The following is a 16,617-nucleotide window of genomic DNA, read 5'->3' as shown; positions in this document are numbered from 1 at the left end:
TGGACTTCACCGTAGACACTATATGTGGAGGTCCACCCTTAGCTGAGGAGAGCAACGGAGCAAGAGGAGGAGTATGCTGAGGAGGAGTGCTAGGAGCAGGAATCGTTGGAGTGGCGTGCACATAGAGTGTCGAAGGAGATATTATTTTTAAATACCGCTTTCAGAGTGGTAGCTTGGTTTCGAGTTTTTTAGACTTGTTATTTAAGTTTGGTGTATGAACTGGTTATTTGCTAACCAGTCATTTTATTTTGAACAATTTTCGTTGTTTAAGACTCGTTGTTAGACATGTTTTGTCATTTTTAATTTACGAGTAATAAAAGAGACTACGCGCAGCGTGGTCGATTCTTGCTACAAATATGCATGTGTGTTAGTTATCCGAGCAGTGTTCAACTGGTCGATGTGTTCAAGCAGTGTTCAACTGCTTGAGTATTTTCCATATATTCTATGTGTTTCATGAGTAGTTAACTGCTCGAACAGATTCAGTCATGTAGCAAGTGACTAAGGGTCTTTCAACCTCCAACCACCTGGGGGGCACATGGGGTATGCTGGTATATAACTTAACACAGGCAATAAGAGCACGAGGTAATATATCTGTTTTTAGGCTGACTTGTAAATTTTCGAAGTCCAAAAAGGCCATTAAGCTAACTTGCTTGGCAAAGCTTAAGTAACTTGGAATTTATAAAATTTCAAGTTAGGAGCAGATATTCGTGTGACCATAAACATCATGCTCATAAAATGTTAGAGCAACAAGAGTGTGAGAAAGTATACTTAGCATGGACTTATGAAATGTCTAAAATTTCTAAGTTAGAAAACTAGGTACTCATGCGAAAATGTAAGGCATACACCAGAGTGACTTTACTCTTCACAAAAAACTTATAACTTTTTAAGTCTAGAGGAGACTTAGAATGTTTTAAGTTAACAAGGAGAAGTAAAGTCTAAATGCCAACAGCTACAAGTTTAGCTCATCAGGTGTAAAGTTTTCTTGCTCAAGAGAGCAGATACAACTTCCCTGGTAGGCTAAGCATGTATCACCAATCAACTTCCCTGGAGTGAATCAAACAAATACGTGCAAAATAAATGCTACATGGTGAAAATTTCTCCTTGGGAGGAGAAGTCAAGTTTTCACCAAGATTTATTGAGAAAAATCAATCTCTCAAAATAATTTTGGGAGGCTCGAACAAAGGTGCTTCGATGGTCTTTCTTAAAAGGTCCTAAGAGTGCCTAAAGGTGAAATGTTTGGAAAAATTATAGCATGGAGTATACCATGTTTGGTCCGAAAGGTGTGTCTAAGGAGAAGCGTCCAAATGGTGATGCTGCCTATGTCCGATCGGATGTGCATGCTTAGAAGGCTGCCTACTGTTCCATGCATTGCATTCATGTTAACACGGCTTATGCCTGTTTGTCCATGCTCACGATCAATACAGGTGCTTAAAGTGTTTGAAAAATTTGGTGTCCAAGCATACTTTGAGATGGCTGATCGGATGCATGTTGATCCAAGGAGCATCTCACCTACGTCCAAGGATCTAGGCTAGAAATATTGGTGCCTAAGGTGCTACATCCGACCAAGAGGAAACAAGAAGTATCCAGTCGGACCTAGGTCTTTGGCACCATAAGAAAAGAAGTGTCCGATCGGACAAGAAGTGTGCCTAAGGTGCTACATTCGACCAAGAGATAGACTTGGACCTTGGCCAAAGAGAGGCCGCGAAGTGACCGATTAGACCTTAGTTGGAGGAGCCAAAAGCTTGGCTCGGACCATGTCCAAGGAGGAGCCAAGTCATTGGCTTGGACTTTGATTCAAGGAAAGGTCATGAAAGCTTCGATCGGATTATGTTCGAGGAGAAGGCCATGCATGTGTGCCAAGGGTCCGATCGGACCTTAGCTTGGTGAGCTTCCAAGAAGATTGGCTCGGACCAAATCCAAGGAGAGGTCCAATGCATGCCTGCCTTGTGTCTAAGAGTATATGCATCCGATCGGACATGATTGGAGGAGCCAAGAAGTGTCCGATCGAACCTTAGTTTGAACTTCCAAAAATATGTAGCTGGGACATGTCCGAGGAGAGCCAAGGTGATTGCCTTGGACCCATACCCGAGGAGAGTGCCTGCATTCGATCGGATCACATCCAAGGAGACCCTGTTTTGCATGGTGTAGGCCGAGCATATCCAAGGAGCCTAATGCATGTGTCCGATCGGGCAATGTCATGAAAGCTCAGTCTGAGGAGACCGTGCATCGGTTCCAAGATGGTTGGCTCGGACCAAGTCCAAGGAGAAGTCCCATGCATACCCAAAAGATGAACTTAGTTTTTGGCCAAGGGTATGCAATGTCCGATCGGACATGATCTGAGATGCCAAGATATTGGACCTAGATTTTGGCCAAGGAGAGGCCACACAAGCTTCGATTAGACAGTGTCCGAGGAGAAAGCCAAGTCATTGGCTTAGATTTTAGATCGAGGAAAGGCCATGGAAGCTCCGATCGGACCATATCATGAAAGCTCCGATCGGACATAGTTGGAGGAGCCTAGTGCGTTTGGCTTGGACATGTCCGAGGTGAACTTCCAAGATGTGTGGCTCGGACCACCTTGGTCCAAGGAGAATGCAAAAATATGCCCGATCGGACCCTAGTCTGAGAAGCCAAGAAATTGCCTCGGAGGAGAAGACAAGAAGCTCACCCATGGTCCGATCGGACAAAATTGCTAAAAAAAAAATCGAGGATATTCAACGACGTATCTCTATACCATGATGATTTTGCAACATATACAAAGGGAGCTTATGTTTTCATTACATCAAGAAAATAGAGTTTGAAGAAATCACAAGGCAAGTTCGAGACAAGTTCTGTCATGGGAGTTTACGTGAAAGTTATCAACCGGATAGGAGCTTTGGGATGACCTCAAGAGCATTTTGCTAGAAGAAAAGTTTATCATACGAGGGAAATCGTATAATAAACTTGGGGGGCAAATGTTATACCCAAAAATTGGAGAATGCATCCTAGGAGGCTAAGGAGAATGCATCTAGGGGAGTGCCTCCTAGGAGAGCTAAGGGGAGTGGTCCTAGGAGACCCCAAGGGTGTGTAGGAGGCAAGCCTCCCAAGGTTTTCTAAGTGTTGGCTCGAACGTGTCCAAGGTAAATAGCTAAGGAGGAGGAGTCTCATGCAAGAGAATGGAGACTTAGACTTTCATAAGGAAAGTCTATACAATGTTCGATCGGACATGTTTGGGAGATGCTAAAGAAGGTTGCCTCAATGTTGTCCAAGGTGAGGTTGCCTCAATATTGTCCAAGGTGAGGTTCCCTCAATGTTGTCCAAGGTGAGGTGCCAAGGAGGTTGCCTCGGACCACCTTGGTCCGAGGAGAAGCCAAGGAGATTGGTTCAAGGAGGAACATGGCATGCTAGAGGAGAGTACATGTTCGAGGAGGACCATGCACGCTCAACCCACCCAAAGCATGTCCAACCACCATGCATATCCTACCACCATGCATGTTCAACCAACACTTGCATGGGTAGTGAGTAGGAGGTGGACCAACTAGCTAGAGGAGACTAAGTCAGACACAACTTCAACAACATGCGCGGGAATCTCTCATTCTTCCCAAAAATGGGGAGTTTGTTACATTTTGAATGTTGAATGTTTATTTGTAATATAAATATAATAAATATAGTAAAATATCCCTATTATAAGGGGATATCAGTTGAGGATCCCATCTCTATAAATAGAGAGCTTATGGGATGAGAGAAGGGCCCCTTCTGCTTCTTCTTTCTAGAGAGATAAAATTGGGTCTGTCTATTCTAGAGAGAGAAAGTGCTGAAATTAGAGAGAATTCTTGTATTTTCACAATTTATACTGAAGAAACTCAGTTGGCATAGTCCATCTGATCTTGAGTATAGATTTATAAATCACAACTCTAAGTGGATTAGGCTATTACCGACAATCGGGGCTGAACCACTATAAAAATTCTGTGTTATTTACTTTTCTTGTTTATACCGTCTCTTGTCGTTTACATTCTCTTGAAGGTTCGTCGTATTTGACGTTCTCACGTCGTTGGCTAAAAATGCAGTCAACAGACCTAGGTAGCCATCTAAGCACCTTTAACACGTTGATGGGGCCAACAATGTGGTTTTCGAGCTCAGATGTATGTTGTCCCCAACAACTCTTACAGGAGCAGCAAAGCGTTAGTTTGATAAGTTCCACAAAAATTCCATCTCTTCATGGGAATAGTTATCCAAGGACTTTAACAAGAAGTTTCGATCTGCTAAAGTATTAAGCACGAGGTCTCATCTTTGGCCAATATCAAACAACAACCAGAAGAATCTCTCCAAAAGTATATTGAGAGATTCAATATTGAGGCTGCCTGTGCATGAGATGTTGACGACAATAGTCACCTAATGGACATTCGAGTTGGAATCTTGCCAGGAAGCGCCTTTTGGGATGACTTGCAGCGAGAACTAGTTCAAACCATAATGGAATTTACAGAGCGAGTCCAAAGATTCGTTGATGTAGAGGAGGTCAGGTCAGCACCACAGCTAGCACCTCCAATCCCTGTAACTATAACAATGAATATGAACCTAGTTGCAAGCTTGGCAACACCAATTGTTGTACACCCTTCTAATGATAACTCTTCCAAGATGAAGAAGAATGAGGGGAGTACTCCCAATGTGGAAGGGAGTAAGAAGAAGATAGTAGAAAAGTACATCTCCATATACACCGTATATACCGAGCTAACAAATACTCTAGAAAATATTTATGTGACAAATGAAAACCAGGTCCCATTACGGCGACCTGAGCCTATGCGCAACCAACGCGCCAAAAGAGATCTGAACAAGTACTGCAGGTTCCATAAGGAAATTTTCCACATGATGGAGGAATGTAGGAAACTCAAAGATGAGATCAAAAGTCTCATTTCAAGAGGTTGCCTCAGGAAATATGTGCAAAACATGGGTAATAACCAAGGACATTCCCCAAAAAAACAAAGGTGGCACCAGCTCAATCTCCAGCACCACCTCAACTCGCGATAATCGACCGCCTCCGTTAGATGGAGAAGACGTGATAACCATCTCCGAAGGACCACATGTGGCTAGAATAAGCAGGAACGCCTAGAAGAGTTATGTGTAGGAGTTAAAAATAGAGGATGGTAATCCTTACATTCCAGAGCCACGAGCTCCAAAATAACAATAGGTCGAGTCTCAGCCAATAACTTTCACTGAGGATGATGCCTCTCATGTACAATTTTCACATGTTGACCCATTGGTCATCACTATCCAGCTTCCCAACAAGAGAGCTTGGTGAATTTCTTGTACAAAACAATGTTGGAAAGGATGGGTTTATTAGTTCGAGACCTTAAGGCATGTGCGACGAACTTGTACGGATTTTTAGGAGTGAGAATTGCAAGTACATGGGCCATTGAACTCCCCATAACACTAGGGGAATGTCCAGTCTCGGTAACAAAGATGTTTGAGTTTATAGTGCTAGATACGCCATTTTCCTACAATGTTCTTCTCGGGAGACTAGCCCTGATCGGGTTGGGGGCAGCAACATCAGTGAGACATTTGGTAGTAAACTTCCCAACACCTAGAGAGATTGGGACTTTGAAAGGTGAACAATTGGTAGCTCGGGAATGCTACTGTATTTCCATGAGAGGAAGGGGCCAACCCAGCTCACAAGCACTGGTCATAATTGAAGAGATATAAGAAAGGGTTTTTGAGATTGAAAACGAGATTGATCCCCGCATGCAAGATGACCGAGCTGAACTTAGATTTATTGAGGAGCTAGAAGATGTTTAGCTAGATAGTAAGGATCCGACTAAAGTTGTAATGATTGGGAAAAATCTTTCCAAAGATACAAAATAGAAATTAACCCAATTTTTGCAGGAAAATCAAGACGTTTTCGCTTGGTCTGACTCAGACATGATTGAAATCAGTCCAAATTTAATAAGTCACACCCTAAATGTAGAAAAGTATTTCCCCCCGAAGCAACAAAAAAGAAGGTTGCTCAACGATGAAAGGAAACAAGCATTAAAGGAGGAGGTCGACAAGTTAAAAGCCAATCACTTTATAAGGGAAGCTTTTTATCCAGACTGGATAGAAAATCCAGTGTTAGTTCCCAAACTGAATGGGAAATGGAGAACATGCATTGACTATTTGGATCTCAATAAAGCATGTCCAAATGAAAGTTTCCCACTCCCTCGAATCAACCAGATCGTAGATGTTACCTCGGGTCATGATATCATGTCTTTTATGGATGCATATTCTGGATATAACCAAATAGCCATGCATGCTCTAGACCAAGAACACACGAAATTTGTAACATATAAAAGATTGTATTGTTACAATGTAATGACCTTTCGGTTAAAAAATTCTAGTGCAACATATCAAAGAATGGTAAATCAAATGTTTGATGAGCAGATAGGAAGAAACATGGAGGTGTATGTCGATGACATGTTGGTTAAATCTAAACACACCACGCAAGACCCTCGTCTAGCACACGAGGCTCTACCTTGCTTAGGTGTTGCGTGAGACCCTTGTCTCGCACACAAAGGTTGCTACCTCATAGATTCATCAGGCACCCATAACAGTCTCGGTGCCTTGCGCCCCAGCTGCCCTGTAGGTGCATTAGGCACCTCGAGCCAAAGGTGCATCAGGCGCCTTGCACCTCAGTCGCCTCACAGGAGCATTAGGCGCCTCGCGCCACAGGTGCCTAGAAGGGGCATCAGGCGCCTCACGCCAAAGGTGCCTTGCAGGTGCATCAGACGCCTCATGCCTTAGCCACCTCGCAAGAGCATTAGGCACCCTGCGCCATAGGTTCCTCACAAGTACATCAAGCACCTTGCGCCTTAACTGCCTCGTGCCCCAGCCACCTTGTGGGTGGCTTCAGCTGCCTCGCATGTGCATCAGGTGCCTCGTGCCCCATCTTCCCCTCCAGTGCATCAAGCACCTCGTGCCCCAGCTGCCTCGTTGGTGCATCAAGCACCTCGCGCCACAGATGCCTCACATGTGCATCAGGAACCTTTCACCCACTTGACTTGCAGGTACATCAAGCGCCTCGCGTGAGAAATCTTGTCTTGCCCCTAAGCATCTATGTGAGATGCCATCTCGCTAGCCTCATCTCATGCATCACCCTCCTCGTTGAAGAGGCCCTAGTTCACCTTCTTAGGTAGGTGCCGCCAAGGAGGCACACCCTTTCTAGTTATCCAGTCAAGACCTCTTACAAGATACAAAGTCCAAAACTTCATGAATATATGCAAGGGGGGATCAACTTATGAATAGATAAACATCCCACAATGATTTGATATCAAGTTGTTATTGATGAAGATAGGCTAAGTAACTACTAAGAACCACATTCCTCTCCTTACTAGAATTCTTTCATGCCTAATTCCTTCATACATAAGAAATGGCTAACTCCCAAGAAAGGTGCCATAGGGCTAATAGGTATAAGTGACCAAGCCATAACCAAGCACACTACCATAGGTCTAAAAGGTATAAGTGACCAAGCCATAACCAAGCATGCTAAGAAAGGACGAAAGAAGGGACCTAGGTACCAAGTACATGAAGTCAGGTACGTACGAACATGGAGAGCATAGAGTATGAACCAAGTACTCATGCCAGACAAGTAGTGGCAGTACAAAGGTAGTACAACGTGGCACTACCACCATGCCTCTGACATGGGCCAGAGCCGACCATCACTCCTCCAACACCATTATTATTTGCACCATGACCACCTACAACATGCTAGAGTACTATTTTGTCCCCTTGGGACCACTTTGTTCTAAGAGTTGTTAGAGCTCTCCTATAAATAAGACCTCACTTCATCATTGAAGGGGGTTGAAAGTTCTTGTAACACCACACTATTCTAAGAGAAATATACAAGCTTTCTCCATTGTTTTGTTACATTTTTTCTCCAAGTTTTTCTAAGTTCTTCTAACTTCATAGATTTCTTACTTATCTGAGTATTTTTTTACCATAACATAGTTGACGAGTTCTCACCGTCAACAAGTTCTATTAAAAAACAAATCATAGAAGCAAAGGGAGAATGACCTGAAGAATTACCACAAGTCCTATGGGCATATAGAACAACAACTCGAACTTCAACATGGCATACACCATTTTTATTCGCCTATGGATGCAAGGCAATGTTACCCATCGAGGTGGAAGTTTCAATGTTACAACGCGAGGCCTATGATCAGAACTCAAATCACAGACAACTCGAAGAGGCCTTAGACTTACTCAAAGAAAAATGATAAGTCTCCTAGCTAAAGAATGCCTTGTATCAACAACGCGCTACAAGGAACTTTAACAAGCGAGTTCGAGACATGCAATTCAGAGTTGGAGATTGGATACTTAGGCAAGTATTTTTGGAAACAAGAAACGAATCAGCTCGAGTGCTCGGGCCAAATTGGGAAGGGCCATATCCAATTGACTCTCTCATCCGACCAGGCATCTACAAATTAGCTCGGTTGAATGGAGATCTAATATCCTAAGCTTGGAATAGTGAACATCTATGACCTTATTATCAATGAATTTTGGGTTGATGATTATTGGTATGTAACGAAATGATGTAATTATTTGATTGATGTTAATAAAATCATATTTTTCCATTTTTTTAAATATTCTTTAATTTTTTCTCGCAACTCATTAACAAAAAAACCTAAGATCATAATCTTAGGAGTTATAAGGAGCATACAAGGTACATGATATAACCATACCAAGGGCTCAACAAATAGAAACAAAATAAATGGAAAATATTGCAATGAAATAACCTTGCACAACTTACCAACTCGGAAGTCCTTAGGCATTAACCATGTAGGAAAGGTGAAGTTTATAAACAAGTTAAATAACCGAGCTAATTCCAAATTCATTATTAAGAATGTTTTAGCAATTTTTTAAAAGTATTCTTGGGTGTTTTAACAAGCATGAAATTCGAGCACAATTATATATACAAACTACATAAATGAAATGTGTAGGAATGTACAAAAAGCTCAACAATACTTGTATGAATTAAACAAGTATAACAACTGCCATAAATAATGCAAGCTTGAAAAATTTAATGTAACATCCTCATAATCCAGAACCGTTACACTGTGTAATTAATAGTGCTTAACTTGCTAAACGAGTCATTTGAACTTAAAATGTGTAATTGAAACTAACCACAAATTTAGGTACTAAAAATTTTGGTCAAAAGTCAACCATTTCATTAAAAGAGTTTCAGTGCAATACATGAGATCCCAACAGAGTTTAAAATTGTTACAAACTTAAAATGAATACAAAAGCTGACCTAAGTGGAAAAATCAGGGTCTAACCCAGTTCCAGCTGATACCCTCGGTCGTAGCAGTCGAGCAGGTCACATATGTACATCTTGCCTCTGAAGCTCTCCAACTCATGGCTGATCCAACTTTTCATTTCCTTTACCTGCACCATTTAGCACCTATGAGCCAAGGCTCAACAAGAAAAAATAATAATGCTCATAAGCAGTAATTCATCAGATCACAAAATCATAATTAATATTCCTAGCAGTAATAACCATACTCGTGCATGCATTCAATTGAGATAAGTGACTATAGAGCCACAACAGGGCTTATTGCCCAATTCCCTGTATAACCAGCCTTAGGGCTGGCCAAGTGTACCTGACGCTTATTATTCCCGATGGCCATAGGCATATATCACGCTTCCGAGTTAGCTTACCCACATCGGCTGGCATTTAGCACGCTATTGCTGCCCTCGACTCATAAGTTGAGCCTTGTAAACCAGATATATCATCAATTAATAAGCCGAGCTTTTAATCAGATATCATAGATAGATTCTTAACTTATAAGTCAAGCTTTTAATCAGATACAATACATAGATCCTCGACTAATAAGTTGAGCTTTTCATTCGAATACAATAGATAACTCTCGACTTATAAGCTGAGCCTTTCAATTAGATATACAAATATCCTTCGACTTATAAGCTGAGCCTTTCAATCAGACATACAGATAAGCAATCATTACTTAACACAGGTAAGTACAACGCAATCAACATGTTTCATAAAACCATCTTAGCATGGTTCTAACAAGGTTCTATAGCCAGGCCATGCCCTAAACACAGACCGGGTGTAGTTTCCATACCTCAGGTCGTGAGTAAATAGTGTATGACGACCCTAATTACGGTCCTTTCCTCTCGAGCATAACGGTTCACCCTAGTCAAAACCATATCAAGGAATAATTATTAGGAAAAAACTAATAAAGGCTTCTGGACTGAGTCCTAGCCTCGGGGACCTTGAATTCCACTAACCCGGTTAGTAGAACCATTCCCGATCACTTAGGGTTGGGTTCCTACAACCCAAAACTTGATTTCTAATTTTTCCCCAATTAGAGCCGCTGCGTTCCCCACTAAGGGCCACAACACAACAAGTCAGAGAGCCCCAAGCCCAAAACCACAGGGCACACGCTGCTGCGCAACCCACCTTGCACCAAGGCGGTTCGAGGCACCTCCTTGCCTTTCTGAGTTCATAAGGGTCGTGTTGCTCCAAGAACAGCGCTGCAGAGCGACCTCTGAACCTAGAAAACCAACGATTTTAAGAATCACAAACTCAAACATATCCAAAATTGTCCCAAAACATGATTTAAACTAGTTTCGACCATAATAATGGTCCCATCAGCTCAGAAATACAAAAAAAAACCTTAAAACTCAATCAAAACTTCATTAAACCTAAAATCCAATAAAGCTTCAAAAACCATAGAAAAAAAACTAAACTTAGATAAATTCGAATTACCACAGTTAAACTATTTTCCCTAGCTGATTCCTAAGCTTGAACAACTTCCAAATCCCTTAGCAAGATTTCTTCCAAGCTCTAGAATCATAATTCTCTTCAAAGTTCAAAGAAACTTAGAGAGAAAGAGAGAGAACGTGAGAGAGGTGTGAGGGAGTGCTTTGAAGTTATGATTTTTATGAGTTGATAAACTCAGCTTAGCCTATATCATTCAAGTGGTCCAAATGATCAAAATGCCCCTAAGACAAAACTTCTCACTCAAAGCCCACTAAGGGAAAAATCGTCATTTTACACTCCCATCTCACCTTGCACTTATAATTCCTAGTTAATTATGCTAAACCTAGAATATCACTATTTTTCCGAAAATACGACTCATACTCTAGCGAGTCCCGATAATTTGTCGAATTACCAAAATACCCCTTGGTTCATCCCAAGCCGAGTATAAGTCCCTGTTGTGACTAAACCACTATCTTGCTCGAAAGAACCGACTCCTACCAAATATCTCAAATATGTCCACATAATAAGGTGGTCTCAATCATATAATCACAATAATACCTTCAACGGATCAAAATTACAAATATTTCCCTTTAAATTAAAGTGGGCCTATTTCCCACATTTAATACACTTAACACATGCATAATCAGTCATATAATAATACAACCCATGCAATTCACATATAAACACATAATATTTCAATATTTCCATCCCTGGCCCCTAATTAAGGCACTAAGCCTTATTAGGAATTCTAGGACGTTACATTTAAACACTTAGTAAATTTGAGCATATTATTATAAAAGATGTAGATATAAATAAAAGAAGTAGATATTTAAAGTTGAGCATATGGCTGTCTTTTCTCGGCTAAAATAAAAATACTACAAAAGAAAATAAAATGAAAAGCTTGAAAGAACTTGAGCTTAGAATTGTCTCGGTCACAGAGGCCTTAATTAATTACATTACAAAAAGTAAGGGGTCGTAGCCTTGATAAAAGATTAATTGATAAAAAAAAAAATCAGGCAGCTTTGCCTCCAGAGTCCACCTTGTCACCCAGCTCCTCGTTAGTGCTCGTATCTTGAGTAGTGGTTTGGGCAGATTCCTCAGCAGCTAGCTGAGCCCGCCACATCTCTAGGAAGGCTTCTTGTTGACTCCCCAAGAATGCATGTCTATGTCAGGATTCATAGACTAAATCCTGTACATGGCCATGTCAGTGGAGAAGTCCTTCTTAACTTTGAACTCCTTCCGGATTTGAGCTTTCTCTTCCTCCATCAGTTGGAACCCAATTTTATTCTCCTCCTTGAGTTGGGCATTGTATTTTGAAAGGCGCTCGAGCTCAAAATTTTGGCTGCCAAATTCGGACTTTAAATGTTCAAGCTCGGATTCAAGGGGTGTGGCCTTTCCCAGTGTCTCATCTCAAGCCTATTTCAACTCTATAAGCTCCGTCTTGAATTTTCCTTTCGCGAATTTATGAGCATCCTCAGGCTTTGTCTCTGCAGCCTTTGCATCAGTAGTGAACTTATGACTCGATGCCACTTGGGCAACTAGTAAATGAATGTGTCGGCGTAGGCTAAGAAGACCCTGAAAGTTAAAACATGTTAGCAAGGGGAATAAAAACAATGTAAAGAGAACCATTTTGTGCTCAAAATATGCTTACCATAGCTATTAGCTCCTCGCTCTTATCCCCAATGGAGGTTGAGTTATCCCTCTTTAGGAACTCCTAGTCAGAGCCTTGAAGGTTGTTTTAAACTAGACCAACTCGGGTCAAGACATTACACCTAACATTAGATCTGAAGGCGCAAGCCTCATTATCAAGAGTGAACTCCCTTTCAAAGGTGGAGAACGAGAATTTGCGAGTTGGTATTTGGACTGGAGGAGGTGTCTTGGGTTTGATGGATGGATTTACCTCCTTCTTCCCTTTGTATAAGGTGTTGGTATTAAATGAGAAAAATAAGAATATGTAGTGGAATAGGATCTTTTAAAAATTTATTAATACTAGCCAGGATCATACATATGTCAATATATTAAATAACACATAAAAGGAATAGATATTATCTCTCATAGCCTAACAAGTGACCTTGGATCTTTTTGTATAAATCAATGATCTTCCTATCCTTTCTAAAAGTTCACACCTTGGCCCTCCAAGCCAATCCTCGAAAACACAAGGACGTGTGTGGGAACGTAAGATTCAAAGGTTGATTTAGACTCTCTAGATGTACTCAACACATAAGATCTAGAGAGGATTGAGAAGAGAGAGGCTAAAGAAATTTCTAGAATTTTAGGTTTAGGAAATCCTATTGTTTCTTTCTTGAGCGAGAGTTTAACAGAAACTACTTCATTAAACTTCAGAAAAGTATCGCTTATTTTCAGGTTTATAAAGATAATTAACTAATTTAATTAATATTTATTTTATTTAAAATAAAACTAACCAGTTATAACCTATTTAATTAGTTAATTTAAATCATATTTAAAAAAATAATTAAATAAACAAATTAATTTGAAATTCAAATTTCAATTCCTAGGGATAGGAATTATCTATCATCGTAGAAAATGGACTGCTCTAGTACCTCATGAGATCCACTACTTATTTGATCTAAAGACAAACCCTTTTTAGCACAACTCGGGGTGCTTTCACTTCCACCATTATACGAGCAAGGGTACCGACACCTTCTTGGAAGAGATCTCTGGAAATAGCAAGGCGTTTAGATATGCTGACAACTATTTCTTCACTAAGGATGCAGGGGCCAACTACTCCAAGTTTAAACACGTTCGACCTTTTTATAGACCGCTCCCGACCCAGGCTATGACTGTTAGGGCTAAGGCGTTGATTGCCATGACCCCCGAGGAGAAGAATGTCAAGACCCTCATTAATTCAGAGAACCTTAGGAAGGTCTAGCTGTTTCCTTCTACTATCGCCAATGTTCCAGATGAAGATGGTCCCGAGCCGTGAATGTCATAGACTCCCTGGGACCTATTCATATTGAGGAGGTACCCTCTTCGCCCGTGCTAACTGGACAGGAGGGTGATGAGGTGGGTGCATCCACGCACTCACTGCTTGCTTCAGATGATTTTGGTGAAGCCACATTCGAACCCAAATCTCATTTAGAAGGTTTGACACTTTTATCATCTTTAGTTTATGTTTCGTCTGTATTTGATATCCCACTAATATTTGATCTTCTTTTGAAGGTTAAGATATGTTCGACTTTGTTCACACCCAACAAAGGTTGACTCCAACCGAGACTAGCCCTTCTGTCTGAGCAGCCAAGATGGCCAGGGTTGAGCCTGAGTCGATAACAGAGGTTCCTCCCAAGGTGCCTCCTTTAACTCCTTTGGCATCTAGTCCTGTATCAGAGGTAGAGCCATCCTTGCCTACGCCAATTCCTCCCAGTATCATTGATGTAGGTGCCTCCTCTTCTGCACCTGCTCCCTTATTTAAGTCACACCAGTCTGCCATACGAAATTTAGGCACCATCATGGACCAAGCGCCCCATCTGAAGTAGACGACAAATTTTTTTAATGGGATTAAGAATGAGGACTTGAGTACCATCCTCATGAAATCACTCCTTGACATTCAGAGTGTAAGTCCTCTACAATTTTCTTTTTTTCTGGTTAGCTTGTGTGATGACGTTATCTAACATTTGCATGTTTTTTACAGGCGCTGATGTTGGTCTCCCATGTCTGTGATAGGTTTGTAGAGCACGCTTTCCAACCTTTGTTCTGAGCTTGAAGCTGTCCTCCTGGAGGTGCTGGACCTTAGGCACGTTCTTGGCTCTAGGGATGCGGACATTGCTTTGAAAGATGAAAAGATCAACACTCTCCACAGTACCATGGAGTTTAAACAGTAGGAAGTGACCGAGTTGAACTCTCAGGGTAACCCATATGGAGGGGAAACTTGCCAATCAGCTCAAACAGTCTGAAGTTGAGAAGGAGAAGCTGATTGTCGACATGAATCAACTGTGGAAGGATGCTCTTGTCAAGAAGGAGAAAGAGGTCAAGGCTGCTCGGGACAAGGCTCGAGAGGAGTATTCAGAGACAACTTTCTCTTGCTTGTACTTGCTCTGGAAGTCCAACAAAGATCTAAACTTGGATTTCCTTCCCGAAAAGACGCAAGCAAAGGAGCTTAGGAAGTGTCTGGCTGGTGAGGTTGCCGAGACACAGGGTGGTCTTTTAGATGATACTCCTCGCCCTAGTTATTCTTCTTTTGATCTTTTACTCTGTCTTTCCTTTCGTGCCATTGGTGGGGCACCTTGTACTTGACAATTTTTACTTATGAAATTTTATGCCGTTATGCTTTTTTTTGTTATGAGTACTCAATGTATTGATTGAAAATTTTATTTCCAAGGCTTACTAAGTATATCAACTCATAACCCTCATTGGTTCAGGTATCAATATACTCTTAACACATGTATTTTACGTGCCATACTAACCTTACTCCTTTATGTTTTTCATGCTAACAACCATGGTAATGTGAGTAGTACAATACTTCACCAAGTACCATGAACAAAACAATCAGGTCGACCACCCCATGGGTGATCGACCGACCACCCTCTAGGGTTGATGATTTGGCCGACCACCCTATAAGGGACTTGGGTAGGAGTCTCCTTACTAATGCCTTTTTCATTTTTGTTATTTGCACTTTCAGAACATATGTTGAACAAATGTCCTAGAAAAACTTGAGCTTGCTTAGTACTTAAGGTCACGTCCTCATTGCTTGTGTATACCCCAATCAGTATGTACTATATGCCCCCCAAGTGATCATGGGTTTCAAAGCCTTGGTCACTTTCTACTTGACCATGCCTTGCTTCGAGCGTTTAGACACATAGTACTATCCTTTTCACCCAATGATGCAAGCAACAAATGCTTGCCCCTCATTGGTAGTCGGGTGATGGTTTTATATTTAGTAATAATGATACCTATACATAAATGCAGATTGTGTAGCAAGTGTCGATCATGATCTACATAATCTCTCATATCTCATTATAATGGCTGTAGACAGAAGTGTCTAAGTTGGATCAACCGGGTCTAGATGGGCTAATCAGCCTGTAACGGGTCTTAGATCAAATTATCTATCAGTACCTCAAGGACCAGATTTGATTATGATCCGATGATGGTGACTGGTAGTACCGACGGAGGTGTTCGTCACTCCAGTAGTTTTTTTATTAGTTCTCCATTTAGTCGAGCTATCTTGTACATCCTTGGTGGGATCACCTCCTCCACAAGTTATGGCCCTTCCCAATTAGGTCCTAGTACCCCTGCTGCAGTGTCCTTAGTGTTTAGGAACACCTTCCTGAGTACTAAGTCTCCAACTTGGAATTTTTGATCTTTCATCCTGGAGTTGAAGTATCTGGCCACTTTTTGTTAGTGTGCTGTTACTCTGAGACTTGCCTTTTCTACTCTTTCTTCGATTCAATCGAGCGACTCTTCTATTAGTTGATGGTTCCTCCCTTGATCGCATGTCTCTCGTCTATGCAATGGGGGGAGTGAATTCAACTAGAAACATGGCTTCATACCCAAGCACCAAAGAGAATGGCGTATGGCCTGTCGCCATTCGAGCCGTTGTTTGATGTGACCATAAGACCTCCGAAAGTAATTCTGGCCAGGCTCATTTGGCTTGTTCAAGGAATTTCTTCATAGTGACTTTGATAGTCTTGCTCACTGCTTCTACTTGACCATTAGCTTGGGGGTATGCTATTGAGGAAAAGCTCTTTGTAATTCCATGCCTCTTACAAAAGTCGGTGAACATATTACTGTCGAATTGAGTCCCATTATTCGAGACTATCTTCTTTAGTACACCGAGCGGTTCTGCTTCGGTCCATTTGGTGAAGCAGTCTACAACTACAACAGAAAATTAGACTCCTCCCCTTCCCGTGGGTAGCTTCCCGATCAGGTCGATTCCCCAT

This window comes from Humulus lupulus, chromosome 1 (genome assembly GCF_963169125.1).
Source record: "Humulus lupulus chromosome 1, drHumLupu1.1, whole genome shotgun sequence".
In the NCBI taxonomy this organism is placed as follows: domain Eukaryota; kingdom Viridiplantae; phylum Streptophyta; class Magnoliopsida; order Rosales; family Cannabaceae; genus Humulus; species Humulus lupulus.
Note: the sequence above shows the minus strand (reverse complement) of the source record.